Raw genomic sequence first — 9,532 nt, 5'->3', positions numbered from 1 at the left:
TACAAAGCTTCTGCACAGTGAAGGAAACAATCAACAGAGTGAAAAAGTAACCTACAGAGTGGAAGAAAATATTTGCAAACTACTTATATGATAGACAATTTATGTCCAGAATATACAAGGAACTAAAGCATCTCAATAGTAAGAAAACAACCAATCCAATTAAAAAATGAGCAAATGATCTGAACAGACATTTCTCAAAAGAAGGCATACAAATGGCCAACAAATATAAGAAAAAATGTTCAAAATCACAAATCATCAGGAAAATGCAAATCCAAACCACAATGAGATATCATCTCACCCCAGTGGATGGCTATTAACAAAAAGACAAAAAATAGCAAATGCTGGCAAGGATGCAGAGAAAAGAGAACTCTTACATCTGTTGGTAGGAATGCAAACTAGTAAAACCACTAAGGAGAACAGTATGGAAGTTCCTGGAAAAACTACAAATAGAATTACCAGATGATCCAGCAATTCTGCTACTGGGAATCTATCCAAAGGAAAGGAGATCATTACATCGAAGAGACATCTGCACCCTCATGTTTATTGTAGCACTATTCACAGTAGCCAAGATATGGAATCAACCTAGGTGGCCAACAACAGATGAATTGATAAAGAAAATGTGGTATATATACACAATGGAATACCATTCAGCCATAAAAAAGAATGAAATCATGTCATTCACAGCAACATGGATGGAACTGGATGACATTATGCTAAGTGAAATAAACCAGGCACAGAAAGTTAAACACCACATGTTCTCACTCATATGTGGAAGCTGAAAATAGTTGATCTCAAAGAAATAAAAAGTAGAACAGAGGATACTGGAGGCTGGGAAAGGTAGGAGGAAGGGGGTGATAGGCAAGGATTTGTTAAATTATACAAAATTACAGCTAGCTAGAAAGAATAAGTTCTAGTATTCTATACCACTGTAAAATGACTATAGTTAACAATAATTATAATTTCAAATAGCTAAAAAGAGGATAGTAAATGTTCCCAACACAAAGAAATGATAAATGTTTGAGATGATGGATATGCTATTTACCCTCATCTGATATATGCATTAAAACGTCACTATGTACTCCATGAATATGTAAATTATTACATCAATTTTAAAAATAAAAAAAAGAAAAATATCGTATGTTCAAATACTACTTAACTTACACTCCCAACATGGAACACAATGATGAATGCATATATTATTCATTAATATTTACTAGTTTCAGTAGAAAGAAATATAAATATGGTTCAATAAAAGCCTAGATTTTAAAAATGATAAATTAAGGGATATATTTAGTTTTTTCGAATACTGAAGGAGCTTTTTAGAGATTTTTTATAAATAGCTATGTGACTAAACCCATTTTCAAGAGATTCGTAAATAACGTAGATTATACATAACTAGTTTTACCGTAAGTATAATTGACATTTTGAATATGCGAATGTTGACATTGAATTGACAAGTGATGCTAGGTGGTGTGTGCCCATTGGGTGTGACTTTCAGCATCAAGATATTTACAGATTAAAAGGAGCTTCCTGACATTTTGAGGACTAAGAAAGGAAAGTTACTCAGTGACAGAAAGAGTTGCAAAGGCTTCTGAAGTTAGGAGCTGCCCAGAGCTCAATTTCATCGTAGCCCACAGTTCGGAGCTCTTAAAATAGGAATCCATTTTTAAGTGACATTCAACTCAGGAATATATGTGCTATAAAAAGCAAATTATACTAGGGCTCGCAATGTAAAATATATGATTTCAAGGTGTATTAAAGGCACATCATGTTCCAAAATTGTGCTAGAGAAGGAAAATGTAAGGAGATACAGTCTTATTTAAAGGCTATTTGATGGAGTGGGGGTTATTCTAGGCATTCGTGGGAATGTCAATTGATTTTAAAAAGAGTAAGCCTTAAACATAAAGATTCACAAATCTTATAGAAAGCAACAGAATTTCCTTGTTGGATAGAGATGTTTCAGAAATCCTAATTACGGCATGGTGGAGGCTGACTGCTATTTTCTGACAGCTCTGCAGGTCAGGAAAGCCACAAAACCTCTCTGTAAAATATTGACATACTTTTTTCAAAGCTTTCTCTAGGGAACCTTTTTCTAAAGTCTACTTGTAATCAAGAGGCAATGTGATACACTTGAAGAAGCCAGGCTTATGTGTCTAAAGATCTAGTTGTGTGGCCTTGGAAAAGTCAAAATGTTTTTTAATCTGAGATTTCCTCTTCTGTAAACAGAAGTATCAAAACTTGACTTATCTGCTTTATGATACTGTATGCATCACACTTAATGGCTTCATCTCTGCCCATTGTGAAATATTGAACTTCCTCAAATTTCCAATCTCATCTTTCTTATCTCTTCATCTCATATAATTTCCTGGAGTAATTCCATTCATTCCTATGGCTCAAATATCACCTACTGATATGTTAATGTTAATTGCCTTAAGTATTCAATTGCTGAAAAAACTTACAAAAGACTCAAATCATTTATGATCACAAAACAGCTTTATTGGGGTAAAGTGTACAATACAGCAACAACAGGGGAAGGGTAGGTATTTAAAGGGATACAGAGATCTCTGGAGCAGGCTCCTGTGCCATCTCATCACTGTGTTGCACAAGATGCACATTGCCACCAGATCTTGAACCACCACCAACATATGTGGGAAGCCTTTTGGTACCAAGAAGACCAAAGGCTGCTACTTTTATGAGACGATCTTGTAGACCGGCCACCTATGTGACCAACCTGAACCATTGAAACCTCCTAGGTGCTGATGAAACCAGGTGAAATTATTTTTATTATTAATAAATTCCAATGATTATTTCTAGACAATTTGGTAAGCTAGTACTTCCTGCTCCAAAACAGCTCATGGACTCATGGTTATAGAACATCATTTATCTTTAATACATATATTTCTTCATAGCATTGGCTAATGTTCCATATCATGCCCCAGGAAGCTCTGGAGATCAACATGCAGTCAATCCATACTGCATGAGATTAACTCATGCTAGACAATTGACAGCTGCCAAATGTACATGTCTAGGTCTGACTTGGGTCCCGTATCTTTAATAGACTAATATCTCCACTTGAAGATCTCACAGGAAACTAAAACTCAGCCACGCAAAATAAATTTATCTCCCTAAAATGTTCTTCCTCTGTGTTGTCTGCCTAATGAAGGCATAACTTTTTAGCCTAAAATCTGAATGTCATCCTGCATTCTGCCGTTTTCTCACCCTGTATAGTCCAATCAGTCAACAAATCCCGAGAGGATACTTTTTCAGATGCCATTTCAATTTGCCCGATGACTGATTTATCAAAGTTATTTCTTTTGATTATTTACCATCAGCTGCCTTCTTATTTCTTACTAGGACACTTTCCAAACATATACAAAAGTTATAGTATAACAAACCTCCATATATTAATCACCAAATGTCAACGATTATCCTCATTTTAACAATCTTGTGTCATATATTTCTATTAATACATATTTTTTGGCTAAAGCATTTCAAAGCAAGTCCTAGATACAAGATTATTTCAAACAAAAATAATTCAGCATGTGTTTCTAATACATATGCCTATTTTGCCTTTAACATAATCACAATACCACTAAGTAAGCTGGTTTTTAATGAACTGGAGAAGAATGTGGAGCAGAGAGAGGAATAAGATTATTACTTATCATGTGCTAAGCACTCAATGTTATTATTAATTTTTCGAATTCAAGAATGTATTTCATTCAAACATATACCCCTAGAACATATCTTCAAACTTATTTTTGTTAAGGCTAAATTCAGTAAATGTTTTTTTCATAATGTGTTATTATTCAAATAATGAACTCACCTTTCTACCTTTCTATTTCTTTATTCTCTTTGTTTTTCTTTATCAAAGATTTTCTCAACTTTATCTTCCAGCCCTTCTATTTGAGCTTAATTTTTATTTTGATTATATTATTTTTAGTTTTCAATCGCATTTTTCTTAATTTTTCTGATTTTTTCCTGTTTGTTCTTGTTTTGAAGATGCAATAAGAGATTACATTCAAAAAATGAAATTTAAAGTCAGGTTTCAAAATATGCAAACACCTCAGGACAGCCAGCTTACTAACTTTTATCCATTCGGAATCACTATATCACATATAATCCTCCAGTTTTATAGAAGATGTCTTCCACTCACACCCTTCCTTGCCAGTCATATTTTAAAATCATAATATCTAATAAATAAAAATGATATCATTGGTAACCCTTTCCAATTGCCCATTTGCCCAGAAATCTTCCACCCTTAGCTTCTTGTTTTCTACTTAACAAGAGCACTCAGTTCACTTCTATCAAGTAATTTTTTAGAAGAAAGTTTCAATTTGTATTTTTGTATGTCTTCTAGTCATTCAATAGCAAAGGAGAAATGAAGATAAAGTTGTCAGAAGTCACAAAGACAATGATAACAATTATATCTAAAGTCCAAACTTAAACTTGCTTTTTTTGTTTTGGTCCAGTTCTTTCCAGGTAGCCTTGCCATCTACCTATAATGTCTGTTGGTTTCAGGTTTCCATGTGTTACGCATAAATTGACCCTGAAGTTGGAAACTATAAAAAAGTATACATTTAGAAATAGAAATCAACAGTATAAAAATAGAAGGAAGAAAAAGCAATGAAAGTGGTTGAGATTATTCAGGAAAATCAAGTAGAATGAGAAAACCAAGGACAGACAGAAGCCTGGAGACCCCAACATCAAAGAGCACACAAGGAAGGCAGAGCCAGTGAGGAAGTGTGTTCTGCGCTCCAACACCCAATCTGCAAAAGCTCCATATTCTGTTTCTAGGTGCACTAGTCCTAGTCTTCATCTGACATTAACATTATCTGGGCTGCTCTAGCCACCAAAAAAAGAAGAGAACATTTTTCTCATTTCCTATGTTGCGTGCAAAATAAACTATCCCCAGCTTAGTTATGCCAACTTTCCAAGATACAAAATTAACAACCAAATTTAACACTATCTTTTTGTTCTTCATATGACCTCCCTATCCAACCAGAATTATAGATGTTGATTATTAACCCAAAACTAGACTTAACAGCTATGATTTTTTAAAAACCTGTCATTCATTAGTTTGTTACCACATGTAAAGCAAAACTAGTTATTTGGCATCGATAATCAAAGAGCTACATCTCTTTCTTTTGATTTTTTAATTTAATTCTTAATATATATACCCACATATATATGCATAACTTTGCATAAATGGGAATACATATGTGGCTTTTTGTGAATATGTGCATGTGGTATGTGATATAAGGCCTAAAATTAAGGCCCAACATTATGTGATGCATTGACATTTGGGGGAAATTAAGAGAGCCTCAAATGGCCTCACTGCAAGTCCCCTCCCAACTCTGGTCCCACTGATAAAATGTGCTAGCCAAACAACCCTCTTTATCTTGGGGATCAGGAAGATAGCCCTGCTTATCCCTGCCTGTCCTAGAGTTTCAGTTCCCTGCTAGCCTGCAGAATTATTCAAATAAACCAATTCTATCTTCTCATAAAAACCAGCCCCGCCCCACCCTCTTGACACTACAAAGCCTTTTCCCACAGCCCCTGGTTCTTCACCCTGTTTCTTAGTACAGCCCCTGTGTAGCCCTGCATGGCATAATGTTTTCCTCCCCTGGGCTATGAGTATAAATGACTAATAAACTTCTGTCCATTGCCAAGTGTTGTTGTGTTCAGCCCTCTTGATAACCATAGGGCAGGAATCCTTCTCTCTCAAATGGAGTAAGTAGAAGATGATAAAAATACTACAGCCTTTTTGAAAAGTCTTTTTAAGGACATCCTGCCCACAGCACAGATACTACAGAAGGGTCTAAAACAAGCACGTTTTTCAATGATTTTCTTAATATCTCTCTACTTTTAGCCAAGTTCCAGTGATGCTGACATCCTCATACCTTTCCTAAAGTGAGGCTCAATCATCAATAAAAAACGCTTTTACCCCAGTTTATTCCCCCAACTCTAGTTGTTATCTGACTTCCCCCCTCTACTGGGTCCTCTACTATATTGGACGACAAACTACAAATCCAGGTAAAAGTTGAAAATAAAACCCGATGCCTGAATGACAATCCACATTTAAAAAGCATACTAAAAATTGAAAGATATTTCCATATTTATTACCTTAAACAATCCTTAAAACAACCTTAAATTTATTATTTCTCTTTACAACTAAGGAAATTGACTTGTTACTCTGTAAAAGTTAAAACTGAGATTCAAGGGCTAGTTATTTAAAATAAATACCAGCCTCTATCAACCATGCCACACTACCATTACCTGAATTTGGGATTGTGGAGCCATATTTTTTATACCCTGGAATGCATTTGAGGATTGCCCAGATGAAAAGAGAGAATTAATTTCTGAAGTAAGTTACATCAGCAAACTCAACTAATGAAATAGGCTGGTTTTCACCTCTTACACTATTTGATCAAATTGTAGCCCAAAAGTTCTCAACATGGCTGCACAGTAGAATCACCTGATGCTCTTTATAAATCTTGATTCTCAGGCCATATGACAAACCTATTAAATCAGAAATTTTGAGATGCACCTTGGCAGCAGTAATGTTTAAATTTCCTCAGGTGGTTCTGAGAGGTGAAGCTGGCTAGGCTTCTGGGTAGGGTGGGGACTTGGAGAACTTTTGCTTCTAGCTAAAGGATTGTAAATGCACCAATCAGCACTCTGTGTCTAGCTAAAAGTTTGTAAACACACCAGTCAGCACTCTGTAAAAATGCACCAATGAGCACTCTGTGTCTAGCCAAAGGTTTGTAAACACACAAATCAGCACTCTGTAAAAACGGACCAATCAGCACTCTGTAAAATGGACCAATCAGCACTCTGTAAAATTGACCAATCAGCGCTCTGTAAAATGGACCAATCAGCAGGATGTGGGTGGGGCCAAATAAGGGAATAAAAGCTGGCCGCCTTAGCCAGCAGTGGCAACCCGATGGAGTCACCTTCCACGTTGTGGAAGCTTTATTCTTTTGCTCTTCATGGTAAATCGTGCTGCTCCTCACTTTTTGGGTCTGCATTGCCTTTATGAGCTGTAACACTCCCTGCGAAGGTCTGCAGTGTCACTCCTGAAGTCAAGTGGGACCACGAACCCATCAGAAGGAAGAAACTCCAGACACATCTGAACATTTGAAAGAACAAACTCCGGACACACCATCTTTAAGAACTGTAACACTGCCAGTGTCTGCAGCTTCATTCTTGAAGTCAGAGAGACCAAGAACCCACCAGAAGGAACCAATCCTGGACACAGTTCCAATGGGCAACTAAGGTTGAGAGTCACTGTTGTTGGTGAAAAAACTTCAGTTCTTGGCCCTTTTTCCTCTCACATTCTTAGTTTCTGAAATCAAGAAGACTCTGGGTGGTTCAACTGAAAGGAGAAGGAAGGATCGGCCTGGTGGCTCACGCCTGTAATCCCAGCACTTTTGGGAGGTTGAGGTGGGCGGATCATGAGGTCAAGAGATTGAGACCATCCTGGGCAACATGGTGAAACCCTGTCTCTACTAAAAATACAAAAATTAGCTGGGCGTGGCTACTCGGGAGGCTGAGGCAGGAGAATCACTTGAACTCAGAAGGTGGAGGTTGCAGTGAGCCGAGATCATGCCACTGCACTCCAGCCTGGCAACAGAGCAAAACTCCGTCTCAAAAAAAAAAAAAAAAAGAAAAGAAAAAGAAAAAAAGAACAGAGGAAAAAAGAAAGAAAGGAGAAGGAACAGGAATGAGTCCAGGACTGCTCAAGCAAGGGCAGATGTTCCTGCCTGGCTTCAACAAGTAAATTCAGGTATGACCTTTCACAGGGCTCTTCTTTTCCATTCCTACAAACATCCCACCCAGAGGAGAATGACTGTCAAAAGTCATTCTATAGTGAAAGAGTTCAGTCTCAGGGGATTAACGAAGCGGCCAAACCTCCAGCTCTTTCACTTCCTCCTTTTCCTCGATATCCATGTGGTCACCATGGTGGGGAACCTGAGCGTGATCACTCTAATTTGTCTGAACTCTCAGCTTCACACCCCCATGTACAACTACTGCAGCAATCTGTCACTCTTGGATCTGTGCTACTCCTCCATTACTAACCCTAAGATGCTGGTGAACTTTGTGTGGAAGAACATTATCTCTTATGCAGGGTACATGTCATAGTTCTACTTTTTCTTGGTTTTTGTCATTGCTGAGTGTTACATGCTGACGGTGAAGGCCTGCGACCACTATGTTGCCATCTGCTGCCCTTTGCTTTGCAACGTCATCATTTCTCATGTCACCTGCTCCCTGCTGATGGCTGTGGTCTACACCATGGGACTCATTGTCTCCACAATAAGAGACTGGGCTCATATTAAAACTGCCCTATTGTGAACTCCTCACCAGTCACTGCTTCTGTGACATCCTCCGTCTCATGAAGCTCTCCTGATCTAGTACCTATGATGTTGAGATGGCAGTCTTCTTTTTTGCTAGATTCAACCTGAGAATCATGATCTAGACAGTTTTTGTTTCTTACACCTTCATTCTCTTCAGCATCCTCCACATCAGCACCACTGAGGGCAGGTCCAAAGTCTTCAGCCCCTGCAGCTTCCACCTTGCAGCTATGGGGATGTTCCACGGATAGACTGCATTCATGTACTTAAAACCCTCCACAACCAGTTCCCTGGCCCAGGAGAATGTGGCCTCTGTGTTCTATACTACAGTAATCTATGTGCCGAATCCCCTAATGTACAGCCTGAGGAAACAAGGAGGTAAAAGCTGCCATGCAGAAAACACTAAGGAGTAAGTTTTGTTGTAGATGTAATTATCTTGAGTTGCTAATCAACCCAATACGATACCAATATAGGAAAGAAGCTTTCTGGAGATTTATAAAACCATAAGTGGCTTTCCTTCCAATTTTCTAGTAGTCATACTTCTAGCAGTCTTCTCAGATGCATTCCAGCTCTTCATAAGAGTGCCCTCCAACATTGTCCAGCCTGTATCTCCGTGTGAGAATCGTTCTCATCTTAGAACCCATGTGAGCGTACTGCTGTGATACAGCACTCATCTTCTACTGCTTCCTGTAAATTGCAGTAGAAGGAGACTTTCACAAGAAGTGCCGAAGACTTCTTCCATTCCTATATTCAGAAAGCATACTCCTGGGAGTCCAGAAGTAACTTACTTTTTCTCAGTCTGCTGTCTACCCTGGTTCTGACCAAATGTTCCTTAGATATACTGACCCCAGCCACCCACCCCAGCCCTTCACCTTAATCAGTCCTTCCTCTTCCTTGTTTCCCTTCCATATTTCCCTGTCTCCTATCATCAGTTATCTCATTTCCACTCAGTGTCTTCTAGTATCTCTGTATCTCAGTATCTTTAGTATCTCATTTCTGCTCAGTATCTTCAAAAAATTCCTTGAATCGTGTTAAATAAAATTTTATCCCCATATGGAAAAATGTAAATAAGATCATTGATTCTTGAATATCAAGCTAGATCACTTTCTAAAATATCTGTTTGACTTTAATCTGAAACTCTTCAGTCAAATGTCCTGTGACATTTCAACTGATAAAGGGCA

The 9,532-nt window shown here is 37.9% G+C and overlaps 1 pseudogene; it reads left to right on the top strand.

The window, feature by feature from the left end:
- Nucleotides 1–7,836: 7,836 nt before the first annotated feature.
- Nucleotides 7,837–8,858, top strand: LOC100586856 (annotated as a pseudogene).
- The last annotated feature ends 674 nt before the right edge of the window (nucleotides 8,859–9,532 follow it).

This window comes from Nomascus leucogenys, chromosome 15, assembly GCF_006542625.1.
Source record: "Nomascus leucogenys isolate Asia chromosome 15, Asia_NLE_v1, whole genome shotgun sequence".
Classification (NCBI taxonomy): Eukaryota; Metazoa; Chordata; class Mammalia; order Primates; family Hylobatidae; genus Nomascus; species Nomascus leucogenys.
The sequence above is the reverse complement of the archived record's forward strand: the minus strand, read 5'-3'. Positions and strand labels throughout refer to the sequence as shown.